Source organism: Hemitrygon akajei, chromosome 12 (assembly GCF_048418815.1).
Source record: "Hemitrygon akajei chromosome 12, sHemAka1.3, whole genome shotgun sequence".
In the NCBI taxonomy this organism is placed as follows: domain Eukaryota; kingdom Metazoa; phylum Chordata; class Chondrichthyes; order Myliobatiformes; family Dasyatidae; genus Hemitrygon; species Hemitrygon akajei.
In genome coordinates this window covers 17,988,526-18,013,963 of record NC_133135.1, presented here as the reverse complement: position 1 = coordinate 18,013,963, position 25,438 = coordinate 17,988,526, and the positions used below count along the sequence as shown (strand labels likewise).

At 41.8% G+C, this 25,438-nt stretch overlaps 1 long non-coding RNA gene across 2 annotated transcripts; it reads left to right on the top strand.

The window, feature by feature from the left end:
- The first annotated feature begins 2,272 nt into the window (after nt 1–2,272).
- On the top strand, nt 2,273–23,594 carry LOC140736750 (uncharacterized). Of its 2 annotated transcripts, none has more exons than XR_012101000.1 (3): nt 2,273–2,522; nt 12,452–12,546; nt 22,572–23,594. It is a non-coding gene; the product is annotated as an uncharacterized lncRNA (long non-coding RNA). The 2 variants fall into 2 exon arrangements; XR_012100999.1 differs by having other exon boundaries at nt 12,452–12,561.
- Nucleotides 23,595–25,438: the final 1,844 nt, after the last annotated feature.

The following is a 25,438-nucleotide window of genomic DNA, read 5'->3' as shown; positions in this document are numbered from 1 at the left end:
AACGCCCTCTCATCACCATCTGAAATTCTGCCAACAATGGTTGCATCATCAGCAAAATTATAGATGGTATTTGAGCTGTGCCTAGCCACACAGTCATGGGAGTAGAGAGAGTAGAGCAGTGGGCTGAGCACACACACCCCTGAGGTGCACCAGCGCTGATTGTCAGTGAGGTGGGGATGTTAATTCCGATCCGCACACAGATTGTGGTCTTCCGGTTAGGAAGCCAAGGATCCAGTTGCAAAGGGAGGTACAGAGGCCCAGGTTCTGGAGCGTTTGATCAGATAAATAGTGCAAAAATAGAGCAAAATTGTCTTCAGACTCCTGTACCTTCTCTTTGTTGGTAGTAATGAGAAGAGGACATGTCCTGGATGCTGAGGGTCCTTAATGATGGATTCCATCTTCTTGAGGCACCTTCTTAAGCAGAGATAGAATGGACAGTCACTTCTTTATTCCCAGCGTAGATTTAGCTAATATGAAGGGGTGTAACTTGCAAGTGTTTGAAGGAAAGTAGAGGGGGGATGTCAGAGGTAGTTTTTTACACAGCGAGTGGTATGTGCATGGAACGTACTGTCAGGGGTAATGGTACATTGAGATACATTTAGGGCCATTTAAGAGACTCTTGGGTACACACTGAAAAGGGAAATGGAGGGCTTTCTAGGAGGGATGGGCTAGACTGATTTTGCAGTAGATTCAGAAGTTTAAGATTAGCTTCATTTGTGCATCAATGTGCATCAAGACATTGAAACATTGTGGTGAACTAGATATGCATCAAACATACAATAAAATACATTGTTTACATCCTCGTTTGCGATGTTCTGGGGGCAGTCTGCAAGTGTCGGCATGCTTCTGGTGCCAAAATAGCTTGTCAGCGACTGACTAACCAAAACTGTGCGTGTTTGGAATGCATGAGGAAGCTGGGGCACCCAGGGAAAACCCATGAGGTCATGGGCAGAAATTGCAGACTCCTTAAAAGGTCAGCACATGACTGTGGGCCAAAGGGCCTGTACTGTGCTGTATTATTCTAGTTCATTTTAAATAAGTGGCTCTTAGGGAGAGATGAGGGAATGATTTTTTTCTCTCTCTCAGAAGTTTTTGACTCACTTCCTCAAACGGCAGTCTTTGAACAGGCTGAGACAAATCAATACTTGGTAAACAAGTCCGGGGTGGGAGGCGAAAGATTTCAGGGAGTAGGCAGGAATGTGGAGATGAGGTTACCATGAGATTAGCTAGGACTTTATTAAGTAACAGAGCAGGCTTAATCAGCCAAGTGCATATGCCTGCTCCTAATCTGTCAGTTTGTATGCTTGGCTCAGTGCACGATCAGCCGGGCGAGATAAATTTGGGCCCTTAGTGTTTGTAAAACAGAATGCAAATCAGCAGCCTTGGAGTAAGCTGTTGCTGCTTTTCCAGTGGAAACACTGGGTGATTTCAGCCTCTGGTTAGGAACACTTACAGTAATACTCCCTCCAGCTAAGGTCAGAATGGATCATTTCCCTATCCTAAGCCCAGACATGTGATGGAACAGGTCGGCTCAGTTTTATTCGTTTATTCTTGCCTGACATTGGTGGGAGGCATGACTTACCTAATAGATCCATGCAACTGTGAGTACCGGATTAGTAAAGTAAAAGTCATAAGTTTATTAAATAATAATCCTCAGATGTAACAGCTGCAAATAAAACCTATTATGTAAGCACACTTGGCAGTACTGTTTACTTGGTTTCAATCTGCAGCCCTAATGCTCAACCCGTTTAATCTCTTCAGATATGAATACTCTTGCCTTCCAAGGCTGTTATGAGGTCTGTTCCCACCAATCCCTCTGGTGGGGCATTGCATATCCTAATGCCCTCTGCTCTTCAGAAAAACCTGAAGGTGGTGCCCTAGTGTTATTTATTTGCTCAAAACAAATTGCTGGAGGAACTCAGCAGGTTAGGCAGCATCTCTGGAAATGAGCAAACAGTGGTGGGCCGAGACACTTCTTCAGGACTGAGGAGGAAGTGGGAAGACGCCAGAATAAAAAGGCAGGGGAGGGGGAGGAGGACAGCTAGAAGGTGAAGCCAGGTGGATGGGAAAGGTAAAGGGCTGAAGAAGAAAGAACCTGATAGGAGAAGACCATCGGAGAAAGAGAAGGAGAAGAGGACCCGGGGGAAGTGATAGGAAGGTGAAAAGAGGTAAAAGAGCATTGTGGTGAATAGAGGAAGAAGGGTGGGGGAAGGGATTTTTTTAACCGGAAGGAGAAATTGATATTCATGCCATTGGGTTGCAGGCTACTCAGATGGAAGATAGGCTGTTGTTCCTCTGCCCTGAGGATGGCCTCGTCTTGGCACAAGTGAAAATCATGGATCGACATGTTGGAACAGGAATGGGAATCAGAATTAAAATGTGTGGCCTCTGGAAAGTTCCAATTTTGGATGATGGAGCGGAGGTGATTGGCAAAGTGGTCCCCGAATTTACGAGTCTCACCAGTATAGAGGAGGCCGCATTGGCTGCACTGGACACAATGGAGCATCCCAGCTTATTTGCAGGTGAAGTATTGCCTCATCTGGAAGGACAATTTGGGGCCCTGACTGGAGGTGAGGGAGGAGGTGTAGTACTTTGGCCGCCTGTAGGGATGTGCCAGGAGGGACGAATGCACAAGGGAATAGTGGAAGAAGCGATCTCCTGCAGAAAGTGGAGAGGGAGAGAGTTGAAGGTATGTTTATTGACAAAAGGAACTCTACCACTGTTTAGGCAGTGGGGAGATGGGGTGAATGTGGATGCTGAGGAAATGGAGGAGATGCAGACGAGGGCAGCGTCAAAAGTGGAGGAAAGGAAACCCTGTTCTTTGAGGACGTCGCTCTTTGATGTACTGGAATGGAAAACTGAACCGCGTCCTGGAACAGAAGTGACGGAGGGGAAGGAACTGAGAAAGGGGAATAGCATTTTTGCAGGAGACAGGATGGGAAGAGGCATAGTCAAGATAACTGTTGGAGAGGTGTCCTTTTCATGAAATTCTGCACCCTTTTTTCTCCAAACATACCTTTGCTCATTGTGGCCAAAAAGTTCTATTTTAACTTCATCAGTCCACAAGACTTGTTTTCAAAATGCATCAGGCTTGTTTAGATGTTCCTTTGCAAACTGCTGACGCTGAATTTTGTGGTGAGGACGCAGGAAAGGTTTTCTTCTGATGACTCTTCCATGAAGGTCATATTTTTGCAGGTGTCGCTGCACAGCAGAACAGTGCATCACCACTCCAGAGTCTGCTAAATCTTCCTGAAGATCTTTTGCAGTCAAATGGGGGTTTTGATTTGCCTTTCTAGCAATCCTACGCGCAGTTCCCTCGAAAAGTTTTCTTGGTCTTCCAGACCTCAACTTGACCTCCACCATTCCTGTTAACTGCCGTTTCTTAATTACATTACGAACTGACAAAACGGCTACCTGAAAACGCTTTGCTATCTTCTTTTAGCCTTCTCCTGCTTTGTGGGCATCATTTATTTTTATTTTCAGTGCTAGGCAGCTACTTGGAGGAGCCCATGGTTGTTGATTGTTAGGACAAGGTTTGAGGAGTCAGGATATTTATAAAGCTTTGAAATTTGCATCACCTGGCCTTTCCTAACGATGACTGTGAACAAACCATAGCCCTAACAAGCTAATTAAGGTCTGAGACCTTGGTAAAAGTTATCTGAGAGCTCAAATCTCTTGGGGTGCCCAAACTTTTGCATGGTGCTCCTTTCCTTTTTTTCCACTCTAAAATTGTACAAAACAAAAATAATAGACTAATCTTGCTTAAAATGTTGAAAAGAATGTTTCATCTTTAACTTTATGACTTTTGGAGATCAGTTCATCTTCTACTCAGTTAACTATTCACAGTAATAGAAATTTTGAACAGGGGTGCCCAAACTTTTGCATGCTACTGTATATAGTGTACATTCTTTGATAATAATTCCACTTTGTACTTCATACAAGGTCTGCCTACATACATCCAATCTTCCCCAGTCCCATCAGACATTTCTTTTCTCCCCTCCCACACTCCATCTGCCCATCTCATACACACACACCCTGCCCACTGGTCCCCCATTGCCCCACTGTTCCCATCCGCCCATCCTTCCTCCCTCATTTGGTTCTATGCTCCACCTACCTCCCTTATCAAATTCCACCACCGGCAGCCTTCGTAACCTCCACCTGTCACCTCATTGCCTTGGTTGCTAGTTCTACTCTTCCCTCCCCCATCTGCCAATCACCCCTTCTCAGTTCGATCACTTACTGTAGTAAACTGGCATGGAACATGTGGTCCAAGATATTCCCATCTGTACCTAGACCTATCCGTAGCAAACTGTCTCTCTGAAGCTATGCACACAGGTGCTGGAGGAACTCAGCAGGTCAGGCAGCATCTATGGAAGTGACTAAGCAGTCAATGTTTTGGGCTGAGACCCTTCATCAGGACTGGGAAGGAAGGAGACGGAAGCCAGAATAAGAAAGTGGGGAGAGGGGGTAAAAGCTGGCATGTGACAGAGAGGGGGAAAGACAGTTGGTGAGTGAGGGAGGAGGGAATGAAGTAAAAAGCTGGGAGGTGATATGTGGAAGGTGTAAAAGGTTGAAAAAGAAGGAATTTGACAGGAGAGTATTTTGGTTTCTTTCTTTGGACAATAGTACCCACACTTTGCTTGCATCAATGAAAGACTTTTTTTTAAATAAAAGGTAAAGGGCTGAAGGAGGAATCTGACAGGAGAGGACAGGGGACCATGGAAGAAAGGGAAGGAGGAGGGGCTCCAGAAGGGGCGATGTGCAAGTGAGGAGAAGGAGGAATGGAAAAGGAGAGAAGGGGGAGGGAAGGAGAAATTGCCAGAGTTAGAGAAATCGATGTTCATGCTGTAGGATTGGAGGACCTGCTGAGTTCCTCCAGCATTTTGTGTGTGTTGCTCAAGAGTTCCAACATCTGCAGAATCTCTGGTGTTTATTTGTCTGAAGCCAGCTACTTATCAGCCGATCTTGTGGTATGTGGAATCTTCTTCTGTGTATCAAACATCTGACATTCAGAAACTTTGAAACATATGCCTTACAGCTGATGGTTAATAAATTGTTATTAAAATATTAAAATTTATTAAAAGCCATTTTAATTTTTGCAAGTGATTGTAACACTTAAGGCAATAAACAAAACATTTCAGCTGACAACTGAAGTACATTTAGTCTTCCCATGTTGCTGGGAACTACAGAATGCTGGGTCCCCTGAGCAGATCAAAGATTAAGTATAGACAGAATAACATTAGCAGACATATCCAAGGATGTCTAGGGCTTGTGTGTTTACATGAATGCTTAGAAATGATCTGAATTTTAATTGAGTCCCTTTCCCACAAAACAGTCATGCACCACTTTTATAATTTGTTTACAAGTATAAGGTTCAAGGTTCAAAGGTTCAAAGGTTGAATTTAATGTCAGAGAAATGAATACAATATACATCCTGAAATGCTTTTTTCTTCGCAAAACTCTGCAAAAACAATGAAGTGCCCCAAAGAATGAACGACAGTTAGATATAAGAACCCCAAAGTCCCCCCCGCTCCCCTCTCTCCTGCACATAAGTGGCAGCAAGCAACGATCCCCCCTCCCCCACCAGCAAAAAAAGCATCGGCACCCACCACCGAGCACTCAAAGCAACAGCAAAGACACAGGCCTGCAGTTACCCCAAAGACTTCGCATTTCACCCGGCATTCGACATACCACAGGCTCTCTCTCTCTCCCTCATAAGGGAGAGGGAGGTGTCTCCATTTTTCCCAGTCAGCGGGGAGACATAACAAACAACTCGCTGGTTTACGATGTTAAAAGTCCATTACATTGCTTTTTCCAAGCTCGGTTCTCAAAGATCTCAAAGATCCTGGGTCTTTGGACACACAGCAGTAGATTTTCTGACTCCCCCGATGACACACGGGTCTCCTGCCATGTCACAGACCCTCCATCCACCTGTTTACAGAGCCCTGAGATCTTAGACTTCCAAATCTGAGCCGGACTCTCAGACTCTCAGACCGAACCCTTGGCATGCTAAACAATGGCCAGTCCTGAAACCCCTTTCCCACAAAGAACCAAAGTCAGAGGGTAACTCCGGGTCAGGGTTTTCAAAAGAACCCTGAAAGGGAAAAATAAAGATATTAAAGATAGAAATAGAGCTGTTTCTGAAGATGCAAGCAAAGGAGTTGCTGTTTAGCGCCATCTTAACTTCGCTCCGCCTTCAGACTTCAGTATAAATGGCTTTCTCTTCAACCATTGGAAGGAGAATCCTATAAAAAGTGATGGATAGAGCCCAGTCTATCACAGGTAAAGCCCTCCCCACTGTCGAGCACATTGACACTGAGTGCTGTCATAGGAACGTAATCATCAAGGACCCTCACCACCAAGACCATGCTCTCTGCTCACTGTTCCCATTAGGAAGAAGGTACAGGAGCATCAGGACTCACACCACCAGGTTCAAATACAGTTATGACCCCTCAGCCATCAGGTTCTTGAACCAGAGGAGATGACTTTACTCAAGTTCACTTGCCCTAGCACTGAACTGTTTGCACAACCTATCAACTCACTTTCAAGGGCTCTTCATCTCATGTTCTTGATATATTTTGCTTATTTGTTAATTATTATTGTCACACTAGACACTAGAACTTCCCATTCAGTCATCTCCCCATTGTAATCAGCCCACCAACACGGAGTTGTGATCAGTTGGGATCCACAGGCCCATTCTACTCACCTGTATCATCAGAGAAACAGTAAGGCCTATATAGAGTGAATGTGGAGAGGATGTTTCCTGTAGTGGGGGAGTCTAAGAGCAGAGGGTACAGCCTCAGAATACAAAGACATCTCTTTAGAACAGAGATGAGGAGGAGCTTCTTTAGTCAGAGAGTGATGAATCTGTAGAAATTATTGATACGGATAGCTGTGGAGGTCAAGTCAAATTTAAGTTTGTTTAATTATCATTCAACTATACATGAATATAGCCAAACAAAACAGTGTTCCTCTGGGGCCAAGGTGCAAAACACATTACCAACAACACACAGCACACTTCAAGTAGTACAAATGGTTGCAATTTCAGAAAAACACACCGTCATAAAGAAAGGAAAAGTAATATAGCCCAAGTCTCTGAATGGCATGACTGTAGATTGTCCTGATCCAGCTTGTTCGTCCACTAAGTGAACACCAGAGGGCAACACTGAGCAAATACTGGAATGCAGCACCGAGCGAACACTGGAGAGCAGCACCAAGTGAACACCAGAGGGCAGTGGTTGATAGGTTCTTGATTAGAAAGGGTCTTAAAGGTCACTGGGAGAAAGCAGGAGAATGGGGTTCAGGGGGATAATAAATCAGACATGATGGAATTACAGAGCAGACTCAATAAGCTGAATGGCCTAATTGTCCTATGTTTTATGATCTTATGATCATATGTTCTCTAAGATAAGCATAATTCATTCCATTGCTTTGACCATGTAGCTTGTTAGATCAAATATATTTCCTTCCAAACAGCAAAACTGCAAATTTTCTTCTGAAGTAGAATTGTGCAGATAAAGATTAAAAATACTCTTCTGTGTGGTGTTAAGGTTCTGGTTTAGACACTTACATATATTTCAGTTTGGAACCAGGCAAACAACTTGGCAGAAACAATCTCATCACTGCACTGGGCTGAACCAAACTATTGGATAGTGAAAAAGACCGCGAGGAGAAATGGTAATAGCACTTTATGTTTTGTGCATGAGTTACACGTATTGTGCTGTGCACCTTGGCTTGGAGAAATGACACATTTCGCTGTATGTTTCCATGTAGTGTACTGTGTTGGCCACCTTGGTTCGAAGGACATTGTTTCGTTTTGACACGTATGGTTGAATAACAATAAACTTGAACTTGTTGACAGGAAGCTTACTTGCCCAGGCTGGGGATTTAAGAACTCAACAGGCATAAACCCTGGTTGGCCATTTAGTTCAGAGAGGAGGAGAAATTCTTTCATCCACATAGCTGAGAATCTGTTCTGGAGAACTCAATCATTCCGGCCAAAGATCGATAACTACACTCAGTGGCCAGTTTATTAGGTACCTCCTGCACCTGTTAAAGTAGCCTCTGAGTGTATGTTCATGATCTTCTGCTGCTGTGGCCCGTTCATTTCAAGGTTTGACGTGTTGCGCGTTCAGAGCTGTTCTACTGCGCACCACCGTTGTAATGCCTGGCGCTGAGTAGGCTACGGTCAATTATGGAAAACCCTGAACATCCTCTACATAGCACCATCCAGAGACAGAGAAGCAGTTTCAGCGACAGGTTGCTATCGATGCAATGCTCCTCAGACAGGATGAAGAGGTCAATACTCCCCAATGCCATTAGGCTTTACAATTCAACCGCCAGGAGTAAGATATGTTAAAGTGCCGGGGTTGATTGTATTTAATGTATTTAAGTGAACTACTTAAGAACTTTTTAAAAGCTATTATTAATGCTTTTTGAGAGAGTGATTTAGATGCATATCATATTTTTACTGAGTTAAGTATTGTATGTAATTAGTTTTGCTACAACAAGTGTATGGGACATTGGAAAAAATGTTGAATTTCCCCATGGGGATGAATAAAGTATCTATCTATCTATCTATCTATCTATCTATCTATCTATCTATCTATCTATCTATCTATCTATCTATCTATTCGAGTTACTGTCGCCTTCCTGTCAACTTGAACCAATCTGACCATTCTCCTCTGGCTGCTCTCATTAACAAGGTGTTTTCACCCACAGAACTACTTCTCACTGGATGTTTCTTTGTGTCGTTGCACCATTCTTTGTAAACTCTAGAGGCTGTTGTGCATGAGAATGCCAGAAGATCAGCAGTTTCTGAAATACTGGAACCACCCTGCCAGGCACCAACAATATTTCCACGTTCAAAGTCATTTTGATCAAATTTCTTCCCGATTCTGATGTCTGGTCAGAACGACTGAAACTCTGGACCATGTCTGCCTGCTTTTATGCATTGAGTCACTGCCACATGATTGGCTGATTAGATATTTGCATTAATGGACAGATGTACCTAATAAAGTGGCCACTGACTGCAGTTGGGACACCAGGGCAATGAAGGTGCAGAGGCAGTAAAATAAACTTGAGATTAAAGATCACAGGTTCTTATTGAATGGTAGTGAAATTTCAAGGAACTTTGTTAGTCAGGTATCCTTTTATTTGCTATTGCAATGTACTACATCAAAAATATCTTTTCAGCATTTTCACCATTATTATATATGTTCAATCTTTGACATTTATGTAACAAAGAAATAAATAGTCATGATTTAGTACAGAAAGCAGAATAATCCAATCATTCCAATTGGAACAGAGATGAAATCTGTTTCAGATTTGGAATATTGTACCTTGTAGAAGCATTCAGCCCCTAACCTTTTGTTCACATAAATGAGAATTACAACCAGGGATTTTGATCAATTTAACTGAGAGTTTTTATTTGTGAATCACATGTTTCTTTTCTTCACCGTAGAGCCCAAAAAAAGGGTAAATTGTAAAGTATGAAAAACTAATAATTCCAAAACTGTAATGCCTGCAGTTCAGAAGAATTCATCCCCTTTGCCCTGTACCTAGTTGAACCATTTGTCCCAGCTATTGCAGCCTTTCTGGATACCAATTCCCTCTTACAACATTGCTCAACCATTGCTAACCATTACCTGGTTAGTTGGGGAGTGGCGGTGAGCACGATGTTGAGATGTTACCAGAGATGTTCGATCGGGTTAAGGTCAGGACTCTGACTGGGTCACCGAAGGACAAGAACTTTCTTCATTTGAAGCCACTCCACGGTTCCTCTGGCAGTGTGCATTAGGCTGTTGTCCTGAAAGTCAAACCTCCGCTCCAGTTTAAGCTTTCTGGCAGAGGCTAGCAGGTTTTTATCCAGGATCTCTCTGTATTTAGCAGCATTCACCTTCCCATCAATTCCGATCAGATTCCCAGACCCTGCTGCTAAATCCACCATACTTTACAGTCGGGATGGTGTGACCTGGCTGATGATCAGTATTAGATTTATGCCGCACGTACCGGTTAGTGCTGAGGCCAGAAGTTCCATTTTAGTCTCATCCGACGCAAGACCTTCTTCCACATCTTTACAGTATCTTCTAAGTAATGCTCTGAAGAGCCTTTACAGACAAGGATATGCATTTTTTATTGCCAGGGCTTTTCCTTGTCACTCTCCATAAATACCTTTTTTGTGCATGGCCCTATAGGTTGTGAACCCTTGAACTTCATCTCCATTCGCAGCCATTGACTTCTACAGCTCACCCAGAGAGACTGTTGGTTTCACAGTAGTCTCTTTTACAAGTGCCATTCTTCACTGGCAACTACCGTAGATTCCGGATTTTAAGCCGCTACTTTTTTCCCACATTTTGAACTGCTTTGAACTTTGCGGCCTTTAATACGGAGCGGCTAATGCATTATTTTTTTTCATGCCGCCTCGTAAACATTTTGCCTCGTAACAGTAGACCAATAAAATTGATGTGTAGTTCACAGAGGTCCAATGAAATTGTACGATAAATCAAGCGCACTTTCACAATTAAATTATTGTAAATCAGTCATTTGTACTCACCCTCATCAACATGGAAAACACTCGAAGAAAAGCATTGTGCTGCCTTTATGGCAGTTATTTAGTTTATAATATTTTCGCTTAGTAATTCATTTTCTAGTTAAAGTTAGAAGAGTTTTAACTATATTTGTTTTCTGTACTACATCGCGGGATGCTATGACGTCACACCCGGTTTCGCGGTGTCTTGTGGGAAAAATGCCGTTTGCGATAAACGGAAAGGAGGGGGTCGAGCGGCGGAGCCAAAACGCTGCTTTTAAGTTAAAGGCGATCAATAACTTTTCCTGGTAGGCTGCAGTATATATATTTTTTACCAGTCGTTAGGAGATATTGGAATGTTGTTCAGTAAAGAAGTATACGCAACGTATATTTAAAAGTAGCTGCGTTACGGGCACGGTTCGAAAAAAAGCATTTGCAATATGTATTTGTTTTTGTTACCATATGGATTTAATTAAAAGTTAAAAAATCCTCACGTGTAATATCTTTCTGTGTAAATATCTCATATTACAACGTGGGACACCTGCGGCCGAAAATCCGGTGCGGCCGAAAATCCGGTGCGGCCTAAAATCCGGTGCGGCCTTTACAAGTAAAAAATTGATTTTATTTCTAAAATTAGAGCCAGCGGCTTTTAATCAGGTGCGCTCTGTAGTCCGGAATCTACGGTAAGTTTAGAGGGGCGGCCTGACCTAGGCAGTTTGGCTGTGGTTTCATATTTTTTCCCCTTTTTCATAATGGGCTCCACAGAGCTCTGAGGTATGTTCAGTGCCTTTGAGATGGTCTTGTCCCCTTCGCTAGACTTGTGTTTCTCTATTATCATTTCTCTGACTTGCCTTGAATGCTCTTTTGTCTTCACTTTATTTGCTCTGTTGAAAATCTACCATGCTGTTAGACCTTACCTAGTGAGGGAGTATTTTTTTTCCCTGGGAATTCATTGAAAACAGGTAATCCTCAAATTTTCTACATCAACAAATTGGGTGAGTTAACAATACAGTATTGCACTTGAGGAAAGTTAGTGTAGTGATTTTATTTTTACTAAATTGTTGACAGGTTTTGGAATTTTTCTTTCGATTTGACATGATGCGCAATGTTTTGTGGATTAACTAAAATCCTACTTCGATATATTTTAAGTTTAGAAAATGAAACAATAAAATGTGAAAATAGTTGTCGGGCTGAATACTATTTCAAGGCACTGTATCTTTGAAAACATATTGTTTGCTTCAGTTCACAACCTATCATTCCTTTCATATTCTGTTCCCATAGAAACGGGAGTTTGCTTTCCATTATATATTTATGCTTTGTTTCTTTTTAAAAGACAGTGCAGTGAAACACTGTTCACTGTATGGCCCTGTCTAAGTATTAGCTGGACTTGGGGTTGTTTCCATTCAGAATCTATTAGATTAGATCAGAATAGATTGGATTTATTTATCACATGTACATTCAGTAGAGTCATTAGGGTCATCAATTGAGTTGTTCGTTCATTATTTCTGTGGGTGATCATGGTCTTTCCATGACCATGATTGCTCTTGGCAGATTTTCTACAGAAGTAGCTTGCCATTGCCTTCTTCTGGGTTGTGTCTTTACAAGATGGGTGACCACGGCCATTATCCATACTCTTCAGAGGTTGCCTGGCAATCGTCGCATAACCAGGACTTGTGATAGGCACCGGCTGCTCATATGACCATCCACCACCTGCTCCCGTGGCTTCACGTGACGGGGATGAGGTGCTAAGCAGATGCTACATCTTGCCCAAGGGTGACCTGCTGGCTGGCGGACGGGAGGAGTGCCTTACACCTCCTCCCCCCACCCCACCCCCACAGTGCAGTCAATTGCTCAAATGTCATGGAAATGTAGAAAATCAGTATTTTTGAAAATAATTATCTCTCTTTCTTATACTTTCTGTAGCCCTCCATTCACATACACGGTCTGCAGTCTCGAGAAAGATTTGGACATGATGGAAATGTGAAACACATTCAGAAAGGAGAACAGCATGCTAAAAGGTGGGGAAAAGGCAGGTAGGTGGACTTGAGTCCATGGTCAGCAGAGCCATGATCTTATTGAATGGCGGAACAGGCTTGATGGGCCGGATGGCCTACTCCTGATCCTATTTCTTATGTTCTAATTCCTCTTTTAATGGGTTGCAGATAAAGCAACAAAGAAAGAAAGATAGAAAGATTGACTTTATTTGCCACATCGACATCAAAACGTAGAGTGAAATGTGATTCGTGTTAAATTAAATCAGTCAAAGTGTAGTTATTATCAAAGTATGTTTACTTTATACAATCTTGAGATTTGTCTCCTTACAGATAGCTACAAAACAAAGAAACCCAACAGAACCCTTTAAAGCAAAATACCATCAAACACACAACATACAGAGAGAAATAAAGAAAGAAAAACATGTGCAAATGAATAGCATTCAGAAGTAAAGTTCATAAAAGTGAGCTCACACTGTGACAGCTGCAGGCCACAGCCACAGTTGAGTCAACCTCACAGAGTAATGGATTGAAGTTCAGCGTGGAGACGAGTAGACCTCTCTCATTAACAAGAAATGCTGCTCACTGGATGTTTTTTTTTTGTTTCTCACACTTTTCTCTGTAAATTCTAGAGACTGCTGTGTGAGTGAAAATCCCAGCAGATCAGCAGATTCTGAGATACTCATCTGGGACCAACAATCCTTCCACAGTCAGAGTCACTTAGATCACATTTCTTCCCCATTCTGATGTTTGATCTGAACTACAACTGAACCTCTTGACCTTGTCTGCATGCTTTTATGCCATTGAGTTGCAGCTACATGATTGGCTGATTAGATACTTGCATTAGGGAGCAGGTGTACAGGAGTACCTAATACAGTGACCGCAGAGTGCATATCACATAGCAATAAATTAGATTTAGACAGTAGCAGTGTAGATGAATCCTGTAATCTAATTCAAACTGCGTGTATCTTTACAAAGAAAAATACTGTATAATATAGTGCAAAGTCATATTTATAAAGCAAAAGTATAGACAGTTTCTTAATTTCCCTTCCTATCCTCTTCTTTACTTAAGTGATAGGTCACTGTTAAATCTGAATGTTAATCCAAATTCTTGGAATTCAATGAAGTCTTCTTTGGAATTGTGTCCAAATGTTCCACAAGATTAAAGACTGCGAATCACTTGGAGACAATTGTTGTGCAGTGAATGCAATGGATTGCAGAAGCATTGATGAACCATCAACTTCAGAGGATGATGGAGATAACTGATGGTCTATGCTCCACTTGCAGCTAAGGGCCCAAGTAAAGTAAGCACGTCGGAGACAATTGTAAAGTAGTTGGAAGTTAAGGCAATTCGTTCTCAGTGAGAACAAATAAATACCAACGAATAGTCAAAGAAGTTATCTTCAGTTAAGTTGGTTGAGGGAGAATGATATGGCAAGCTCTAAAGATGATACAGACAATAACTGTGCTGTTCAATTCCGTTTTCCAACCCTACAATGATCTGCCTGTCCTTGGCCTTTTCCACTATCAGGGTGAGGCCCAATGTAAACTAGAGGAATCACACTTTATGTTCGGTCTGAGTACACTATAATTCAATGTTATGCACAAATAAATTTGACAATTTCTGTTAAGTCACCTCCGATGTGCCCTCACCCTTTAGATCCTCCTTGAGTCCTCCTATTTTTGTCCACTTTCCCTAGCCCCTCCCCTTCTTCCCATTACAATTTTTTATTCACTGTTACATATTCAGGCAACGATAAATATATGTAAGTTAGGCAAGGGTTTTTATAACAAATAACACGTTTATTAAACACTGAGAACAAACCCCCCCAAAAGTAAGCAAACACTAACATAACCGGAAAACAGCTGCTGTGCGGCAGCTTCACAGTTCTTAAAGCGATGCAGTTCAAACAGTTCTTAAAGCGATATGCCGAAAGTTCAAAATGCTCAGTCCATTTAAAAGGAGAGACTTTTTAAGGCGATTTAAATTCTCTTCCACGTCGTTGTCCTTTGATCCCCGGTGTCGAACTCTTACCACGTAGAATTTTATGAAACGTAACGGTTTAAAGGCACTGACCTTTCCTTCCACACTCTGTCCTCAATCTCCTGCTATCCCAGCAGAGATTAACACGAGAACAGTCAACGAAATCCTTCCGAATGAGGATCACACAAGGTCGAAACTATTCCACCATCGAAAATCGATTCTCCTCGATCTTTAACTTCCGAACTCCAAACTTCACTCTCCACTAGCAGTATTGTAAGAAACTGCTGGCAATGACCTTTTAAACTTTAGGCATTAGATAAAACTTCATTTTCCAACTAAACTGCGTCATCACATTAAATCACGCAGTGGCATGAAGTCAACTTGGCAAATCCAGCCACGAACTGCCCCTCCCCACAGGGTGGGTCTTCCTTTTATAACCTGTAAAAAAAAACTGTCACATGACCTTTACTGGTGGGAAAATGACGTCACTCCACCATCACAAGACCATTACCTCAAGTCCAGTATAACTTCAACCCCAGTCACGTGACAAGGGTACCACTGTCACGTGTCACGGGTACGTAACACCTCCCTCCAAAAAAACATTTTTGGTCTGACAAGAACAAAAATTTTAACAATTACTTACAAGAAAAACAAAGGTATAAATTATAACATACACAATATACAATACCATCATATAACATCTTACAACATACAATACAGTAGGAGTGTTACAATTGGAAAAAAAAAACACTCCATAAAAAAAATTACATTGTACATTCAACATCGAGATAGACAATCAGCAACCACATTATCTTTACCTTTAATATGAGTTATCACAATATTGTACTCTTGTAACATCAAACTCCAATTTAATAATCTTCTGTTTTTGTTTTTCATCTTACTCAGAAAAACTAACAGATTATGATCAGTGTAAACAATAAGTGGTTTTTGAGTTGTACCAACATATACCTCAAAATATTCTAAAGCTAAAACAAGAGATAACAATTCTTTCTCTATTGTCGAATAGTTTCTTTGATGCTTATTAAATTTCTTAGAAAAGTAAGCTACTGGATGATCAACCTCATCACCCTCATTCCTTTGCATCAATACTGCTCCCGCAGCCTCATCACTAGCATCTACAGCTAATGAAAAAGGTTTTTCAAAGTCAGGTGCCTTAAGCACAGGTTGTTGACATATCATTGTTTTCAATTTTTCAAATGCTTCTTGACAAGGCACTGTCCACACAAACTTCACATTCTTTTGCAGAAGGTTAGTTAATGGAAGGGCAACATTAGCAAAATTCTTACAAAATTTCCGATAATATCCTACCATTCCCAAGAATCTTTTAAGAGTTTTTTTCCCCGTTGGAGTGGGAATCTCTAAAATTACCTGAACTTTTGCCTGAACAGGAGCTCCTTACCTTGACCCACAACATAACCAAGGTAAGTCACAGTGGCATGTCCAAATTCACTCTTAGCTAAATTAATAGTTAAGTTAGCTTTTGAAAGCCTTTCAAACAATTTCTCCACCGCAATTATGTGTGCTTCCCAAGTATCATTTCCTGTCACTAAATCATCAATATAAGCATCAATATCTTTCAATCCCTGAATCACAGAGTTAATCATCCTCTGGAAAGTACCTGGGGCATTCTTCATCCCAAATGGAAGAACATTATACTCATATAACCCAAATGGAGTTACAAATGCAGAAATCTCTCGACCTCTGTCCGATAATGGAACACACCAATACCCTTTCAATAAATCAATCTTTGTAAGGAACTTTGCTTTTCCAACTTTATCTATACAATCATCTACTCTAGGAATTGGATATGCATCTGTTTTCATTACAGCATTCACCTTCCTATAGTCCGTACAAAACCTAATACTACCATTTGGTTTTGGCACCATAACACATGGCGAACTCCAATTCGAGTTAGAATGTCTAATAATATCATTCTCTAACATGTATTCAATTTCTTTCTCAGCAAGTTCACATTTTTCCATGTTCATCCTATATGGATGTTGTTTAATAGGTTTGGCATCTCCAACATCTACATCATGTGAAGCTATAGTAGTCCTTCTCGGAACATCTGGAAACAAATCCTTATACTTAAAAATTAATTCCTTCATCTGTTGCTTCTGCTCTAGCTGTAAATGTGCTAATTTCTCATCCATATTTTCCAGAATGGTCGAATTAGGTAACCTAACAGAAACAATGTTGGATTTAGAATGAAAGTCAGATGAATCATCTATCATGTTCCCAGTTAAATCAAACTCATTCTCACTAACCACAACAGTCACAGTATCAGATTGTTTCTCAAAATATGGTTTTATCATATTTATGTGGCAAAGTTGTGTTGACCTTCTACGATCTGGAGTTTTTATTACGTAATCCACATCATTGATTTTAGACACAATTTCATAAGGACCATGAAATCTAGCTTGTAAAGGATTTGTCTGCACTGGAAAAAGAACCAACACCTTATCTCCAGGCTTAAACATCCTCATCCTAGCTTCTTTATCATACCAAGTTTTCATTTTCTCGTGAGCCAACTTTAAATTTTCCTTGGCTAAGCTACAAGCTTTATGTAACCTGTCCTTAAATTTCAAAACATAGTCCAACAAATTAGTGTGTACTTCCTTACTAATCCACTGTTCTTTCAATAAAGCTAAAGGTCCTCTAACTCTATGCCCAAACACAAGTTCAAATGGACTAAAACCTAAAGATTCCTGTACCGATTCCCTTACTGCAAATAAAAGTAAGTTTATACTCTCATCCCAGTCACTTTCATTTTCCACACAATATGTCCTAATCATATTCTTGAGGGTAGAATGAAACCTCTCCAAGGCACCTTGCGATTCTGGATGGTACGCAGACGAAGTGATTTGCTTAGCTCCCAATTTATAAACTATCTGTTGAAACAATCCAGACATAAAATTACTGCCTTGATCAGTTTGTATTTCCTTAGGCAATCCAAAATAAGTAAAGAATTTTATAAGAGCCTTTGTCACAGTTTTAGCTTTTATATTCCTAAGTGGTACTGCCTCTGGAAACCTAGACGAAGTACACATGATAGTCAACAAATACTGATAACCAGTTTTTGTCTTTGGTAATGGACCAACACAATCTACAATAACTTTAGAAAACGGTTCACCAAATGCTGGAATAGTTTGTAATGGAGCTACTGGTGTAACCTGATTTGGTTTACCCACAATTTGACAAGTATGGCACGTCTTACAAAACATCGCCACATCTTTTCTTAGACCAGGCCAGTAAAAATGTTTTAAAATCTTGTCCACAGTTTTCCTTACCCCTTGATGTCCACCTAAAGGCACACTATGAGCTAAAGTCAAAATCTCATTTCGATAAACTTTAGGAACAACTACCTGGTAAACAACATTCCATTCCTCACTTGCAGGAATTGTAGGCGACCTCCACTTCCTCATCAACACTCCTTTTTCCAAGTAATATCCTACTGACACCTTCTCAATTTCACTATCTAGTAAAGCTTGTTCCCTTAATTTTATAATCTCAGGATCTCTATTCTGCTCTGCTATCATCTCCTTCCGAGACAGAGATAAATCTTCATAGTCAAACATACTCCCAGAATCTTGTTCAAACAACGAAGGTAAGAAAGTCTCTGACACATCCTCAAAACTCGAATCCTGAGTTGAAGAGTCATGAGTAACAACCTCATTCTGCACATCAATTTTTTTAGCCATAGCTCTAGTCACAACACAGGAAAAATCTGTGTTAGAATTCATCTCTGGCTCCTCTGACTCCATTGTCAAATGCACTTCAGGAAAAACTTGTCCACCTGCCAAGTCATTACCTAACAATAAAGAAATACCCTTCACAGGTAAGCTATGCTGTAATCCTACTTTAACAAATCCTGTAACTAACCCTGATTTTAAATTTACTTTATGTAAATGTACAGGCATAAAATCACTCCCAACACCTCTTACGTAATTTACCTCACCAGTGTCACTCTCTTCAGTAAACTTCAACACACTGTCTAACATCAGTGATTGAGAAGCTCCAGTATCCCTAAGGATTTTTATTGGCACCAGAGTAGATCCTTCTTTCAAGGATACAAACCCTTCAGTTATAAAATGATCATATCCCTTTCTAACTCGGTCAGACTCTAACAAATCCTCATTTGTGTTTACCAAACCCTGTAATTTTACAGGTGCTTCAGTATGTTGCACACAAGCATATGGAACTGCTTCCTTCCCTTTCTTTTTCAGTTTGAAACAGTTAGCTATTACATGGCCAAGCTTCTTACAATAGTTACAAATAAGACCAAACTGTCTTTCCTTCACAGGTTTTCCTTCCTCCTTACTTTTCTCATTAACCTCTGATTTAATTTCTGATTTACCTTGAGTCTCCATATTATTTTTCCTCTTAAAAATTCTACCCTGAGGAAATTTATTCTTATGGATTAAAACATACTCATCAGCTAATCTAGCACAGTCCTGCAATTTATCAGTATCCCTCTCATTTAAGTAGGTCCTTACTTCAACAGGAATGCTTCTTTTAAACTCCTCCATTAAAATCAGCTCTTTCAATGTATCATAGTCCTCATTTACATTTTTAGAAGAAACCCATCTCTCAAAACACACAGCTTTATCATAGGCAAATTCCACATAAGTCTTTTCCACAGACTTTTTCAAACTTCTGAATCTTTCTCTATAGGCTTCTGGGACTAATTCGTATGCTTTGAGAATATTCATTTTCACAATATCATAATCTAATGCTTGCGCAGCTGTTAAAGCTGTGTAAACTTGTCGTGCTTTGCCTTTAATTACACTCTGTAACAACAATGACCATTTATCTCTCGGCCACTCTGACATCCGAGCAATAGTTTCAAAATGTTGAAAATATCTTTCCACTTCTGTTTCACTAAATGGAGGGACTAATTTAATTTCTTGACTAGCAACAAACAGTTTTTTAGAACCAGTAGACTGATTCCCAGACCTTAATTTCTCCATTGCATATTCAAACTCTCTCTTTTTCTGTTCAGTTTCTAATTTACACCGCTCTAACATCATTTGTTCGATTTGCAACTGCATCTCCAGATTACTTATTGGAAACGACTCTAAAACAGAATCATCAAAAACACCCGAATCCACAAAGTGAGACGCGATTTTTCTCTGTATAACAGCTTTTGATGTAGTCTTCAAAATACCTTTAAGTTGCAATCTACTAGCTATTCCAGACACCTCAGTCTTTTTCGCCTTCGCTAATAAATCCGCGTCTGGCGAATCCAGAAACTCATCAATATTCATCGTTGCCGAATACCACTCACAAGCCAATCAAACAAAAGAATCGAGTATTCCCCGTTTCCAAAACACCGACTCAAAAGTTAACAAGCATTTAAACTCAAACGATCCAATCCGGACGCAGCCCCCATATTTATGTTACGTATTCAGGCAACGATAAATATATGTGAGTTAGGCAAGGGTTTTTATAACAAATAACACATTTATTAAACACTGAGAACAAACCCCCCAAAAGTAAACAAACACTAACATAACCGGAAAACAGCTGCTGTGCAGCAGCTTCACAGTTCTTAAAGCGATGCAGTTCAAACAGTTCTTAAAGCGATATGCCGAAAGTTCAAAATGCTCAGTCCATTTAAAAGGAGAGACTTTTTAAGGCGATTTAAATTCTCTTCCACGTCGTTGTCCTTTGATCCCCGGTGTCGAACTCTTACCACATAGAATTTTATGAAACATAACGGTTTAAAGGCACTGACCTTTCCTTCCACACTCTGTCCTCAATCTCCTGCTATCCCAGCAGAGATTAACACGAGAACAGTCAACGAAATCCTTCCGAATGAGGATCACACAAGGTCAAAACCATTCCACCATCGAAAATCGATTCTCCTCGATCTTTAACTTCCGAACTCCAAACTTCACTCTCCACTAGCAGTATTGTAAGAAACTGCTGGCAATGACCTTTTAAACTTTAGGCATTAGATAAAACTTCATTTTCCAACTAAACTGCGTCATCACATTAAATCACGCAGTGGCATGAAGTCAACTTGGCAAATCCAGCCACGAACTGCCCCTCCCCACAGGGTGGGTCTTCCTTTTATAACCTGTAAAAAAAAACTGTCACATGACCTCTACTGGCGGGAAAATGACGTCACTCCACCATCACAAGACCATTACCTCAAGTCCAGTATAACTTCAACCCCAGTCACGTGACAAGGGTACCACTGTCACGTGTCACGGGTACGTAACATCACATTCTCCTCCTGGCTTCATTTGTCACTACCCACCCATTTTGCCCACTGGTGCTCCCACCACTTAATTCTGGTTCCTTCTGCCGTTCACCCCAATAGTTCCCATTATCACCTTCCTTTCTTATCAGATACCTGCATTTGTTGCCTTTGCGTTTCAGCTTGTCACCTTGAAAAACTGCCTCCACCTTTACCCTCTCCCCCACCTTGCTTCATCTACCTCTCCTCATTTATGCCATGCTCCATCTGTCATCCACATTCCTGACTCCCTTTTCCTTCCCCTACCTGGTTCAATTTGCCTAGCATCCTTCACTCTTCCTCAGCGCACCAATCACCTTGGCTCCTGTCTCAGTACAATGGCTCTCCTTCTTGATACTGGCCATGTCCCCTCCCCAGTCTCTGTCCTGTAGCAGAGCTTACACCCAAAACTTAAACGATACATTTTCTCCCACAGACGCTGCTCCTCCAGCAAGTTGTTTGCAGCTCTATGTTCCAGCATCTGTCGTCTTTTAGAGCCTTGAGACATGGAGTCCTTTAACACTGCTACACAGAAACACTAAATCTCTACTGAAGTGTTATTTTGTCTAGTCCCAATGAGACCTGTGTGGACCTCAGCCCTCCACACCCATCACATCTATGTACTTATCCAAACTTCACTTAAACATTGAAATGGAATCTGCATTCACCACTTCCTTCAGCAGCTCGTTCCACACTCACACCACCCTCTTAGTGATGTTTCCCCTTAAATATTTCACCTTACACCTTGATGCACCATCAATAACTCACTCTGAGACATAAGAAGCGAGATATCGGCTTTTATTGACTGGAAGAATGAACAACACTACATCCTGGAGAATGAGGCCGGACTCAGGCCTCAATTGCCTTTATACAGGGGTCTGTGGGAGGAGCCACAGGAGCAGTCAGCAGGGGTCTGTGGGAGGAGCCACAGGAGCAGTCAGCAGGGGTCTGTGGGAGGAGCCACAGGAGGAGTCAGCAGGGGTCTGTGGGAGGAGCCACAGGAGCAGTCAGCAGGGGTCTGTGGGAGGAGCCACAGGAGCAGTCAGCAGGGGGTCTGTGGGAGGAGCCACAGGAGCAGTCAGCAGGGGGTCTGTGGGAGGAGCCACAGGAGCAGTCAGCAGGGGGGGAGGAGCCACAGGAGCAGTCAGCAGGGGTCTGTGGGAGGAGCCACAGGAGCAGTCAGCAGGGGGGGAGGAGCCACAGGAGCAGTCAGCAGGGGTCTGTGGGAGGAGCCACAGGAGCAGTCAGCAGGGGTCTGTGGGAGGAGCCACAGGAGCAGTCAGCAGGGGTCAGTGGGAGGAGCCACAGGAGCAGTCAGCAGGGGGTCTGTGGGAGGAGCCACAGGAGCAGTCAGCAGGGGGTCTGTGGGAGCAGTCAGCGGGGGTCTGTGGGAGCAGTCAGCAGGGGTCTGTGGGAGCAGTCAGCAGGGGTCAGTGGGAGGAGCCACAGGAGCAGTCAGCAGGGGTCAGTGGGAGGAGCCACAGGAGCAGTCAGCAGGGGTCTGTGGGAGGAGCCACAGGAGCAGTCCAGACAGGTATATGTAGTTCACCACACACCTTTAATCCATGACCTCTAGTTCTACTTTCACCCAACCTCAGTGAAAAAACTGGCTTAAAATTTATCCTATATATACCCCTCATAATCTTGTAAACCTCTATCAAATCTCCCCTCATTGTCCTACACTCCAGGGATTAAAGTCCTAATCTTTTCAACCTTCCCCTATAACTTGGGTCTTCAAGTCCCAACAACGTCCTTGTAAACCTTCTCTGTACTCATTCAACCTTATTGATATCTTTCCCATAGGTGGGTGACCAGAACTGCACTCAATACTCCAAATTAGGAACAAGAAAAAATCTGCAGAAGCTGGAAGTCAAAGCAATACACACGAATTGCTGGAGGAACTCAGCAGGCCAGGTAGCACCTATGGAAAAGAGTAAACAGTCAGCATTTTGGTCTGAGACCCTTCAACTAAATAAGGCCTCACCAACATCCTTTACACCTTTAACATAACATCCCGACTCCTGTACATAATATTTCGATTTAAGCCAAAAGTTCTCTTTACAACCTATTGACCTATGACTCCACGTTCAAGGAATTATGGATCAGTATTCTGTCTATTACACTCCTCAGTGCCCTACCATAGCCTTTCCTCACAACTGTTTCCCATCTATCTTCATATCATCAATTAGTTTAGCAGTCAAACGTCATCTCTGTCGTAATTGCAGGTTGCAAGTACTTGAGCCAACACCACCGATCTCTGGTACCCCTCCATATTTATCACTTATCAACCTAAGTAGTCATTCAACAGGGGAGGAGATGGTGCAGAGGAGATTCACCAAGGCTGTTGCCTAGGATGGAACATTTCTGGTTTGGGGATAGACTACATCTATTCTCCCTGTCCCAGGAGGACATGAGAGGGCGTTACTGAAATATACAAAATAATGAGTGTATAGATACAGTAGGCTGCAAGAAACATATCCCCTTATCAGAACTGGAGGACACAGATTTAAGGTAAGGGGAAAGAAATGCAGAGGGAATTTGAAAGAGAACCTTCTTCACCCAGAGAGTGCTGAGTACCAGGAGGGAGTAGTGAATGCAGAGTCACTATCTGCATTTATGAGGTATGTAGACAATCACTTGAAACTCCTAGGTATAGGATTAAGAGTGGAAAGATGGGATTGCCTTAGGTTGCATGCCACCAGGTTCAGGAACAGTTATTACCCTACAACCATCAGACTCCTGAACCAGCGTGGATGACTTCACTCACCTCAACTCTGAACTGACTCCACAGCCTATGGACTCACTTTGAAGGACTCTACCACTCATGGTCTCATCATTATTTTTATTTTTTTAAATCATTTGCACCATTTGTCTTCTTTTGCACATTGGTTGTTTGTCAGCTTTTGTTTATGTATATATTTTAATAAATTGTATTATATTTCTTAAGGTTGTTATAGCTGGGTGTAGTAGTGGGGATAAGCTACCTAATGAGGTGTGTATCAAATAGTCACTGAACACCAAGCCCAGCTCCTGACCTTCACATGTGGCTTAGCTACTAAGCCTGAAGGAACTCTTTTTACTGAGAGGAGAAGGGGCAAAGGTGCCTTAAAATCACTCGCTTTGGGTAGATGGTGCTTGTCAGCTCATCTAGAAAGCAAATCGGATCTCAAGCCTCCTCTGCCTTGGGGAAGGACTTCCGGAGGAAGCTCAGAGGGAAAAGCAGGAGTTCCTAAAGCGGTCTTCCAATGAGTTCAGCTCTGACTGGCAACTCCACTGATGCCGTTCCTTTGGTTTCATCAGCTTGCTCTCCATATTGTTCTGCCCTGACCTGCGTACTTAGACAGCTAGCACACGACATCCATGATCAAGTAACCCCACCATCCAGACCATGCCCTTTACTCCACTGCCACCATCAGGCAGGAGATACAGAAGCTTGAAGCTCCCCATCATCAGCTTTGGGAACAGCTACTTCCCTTCATCTATCCATATTGTGCTGCCCTGACTTGTGTACTTGCTTGAGTATCATGTAGAGAGCTAGGACGTGACATCTGTGGTCGACCCCAACCAACGGAGGACCTCAAGATTGTATTTCTTTAGTTTCCTGTAAATGCCTGAAAGAAAATTAATCTCAAAATAGTGCTTAGTGACATACACATACTTTTGCTTTGACTTGACTTTGACTAAAATGGATGGATGCCCACTAGTCAGTGTGGACAAGATGGACTGAATGGCCTCTTTCCACACTGTGACTAAGACATTAATTCAAGTATCCAGTTTCTTGTTAGTTTGGCAGCCCTTTATCCATGTTACTCCCTTGCCACGAGCAGTGCTATTTGAAATGTTAACCAGCTGTTCAAAGTTAGTGTGCATTACAATGTCTTTTTTTCGGTCGGGAAACATTGATGCTTTCAGTGCTTGGCCTGGCTTCCTGGGAGAGTTCATGCTGTTCCCACACAGTAACGGGTTACTCCTAACACCATTTTAATTGCATATTTTCATTACTTTTCTTTTTGCAGAATTCAAACCTCCAGCGTTAATATGGATAAACATCCATTAATTTTCACCCTTCACACTTCAAGAAACCCATGTGCAATTGTTATTTTTAAGCTGGGCCAATTTTGTGCCAACAGTCCAAAGATACAGGAATTTCATGTTGGTTTATAAATTAACTTCGTGTGGTGAGGCAGAGTGCATTTAAGTGGAAGAGGTCAAAGTTGACATCCTTCTAAGTTGACTAGATTTAGTCGACATCTGTAAATTATTCAGCAGCCTGCCCTATTTTGAAGTCATATCCAGTTTATAATTATCAGTTTTCCATGAAATGCTGTTAAAATTGTGACTTCACCTAATTTTTGGAATTCCTAGATTATCACTTGGAAAATGATTTTTTTAAATCTATAATAGTAAAGAATTACGACTCAAGATTATTTTAATTACTTTAATGGAAAATCCTACAAAAGAAGTGGCTACAGCCCATTTATTCATCTATTGATATATAGTGCAGAATAAGCCCTTCCAGCCCTACAAGCTTCACTGTCCAGCAATCCCCAATTTAATCTTAGTCTAATCACAGGACAATTTACAATGACCAATTAACCACACTGGTATGTCTTTGGATTGTGGGAAGAAACCCTCGCGGTCACGGGGAGAAAGTACAAAGGTGGGAATGG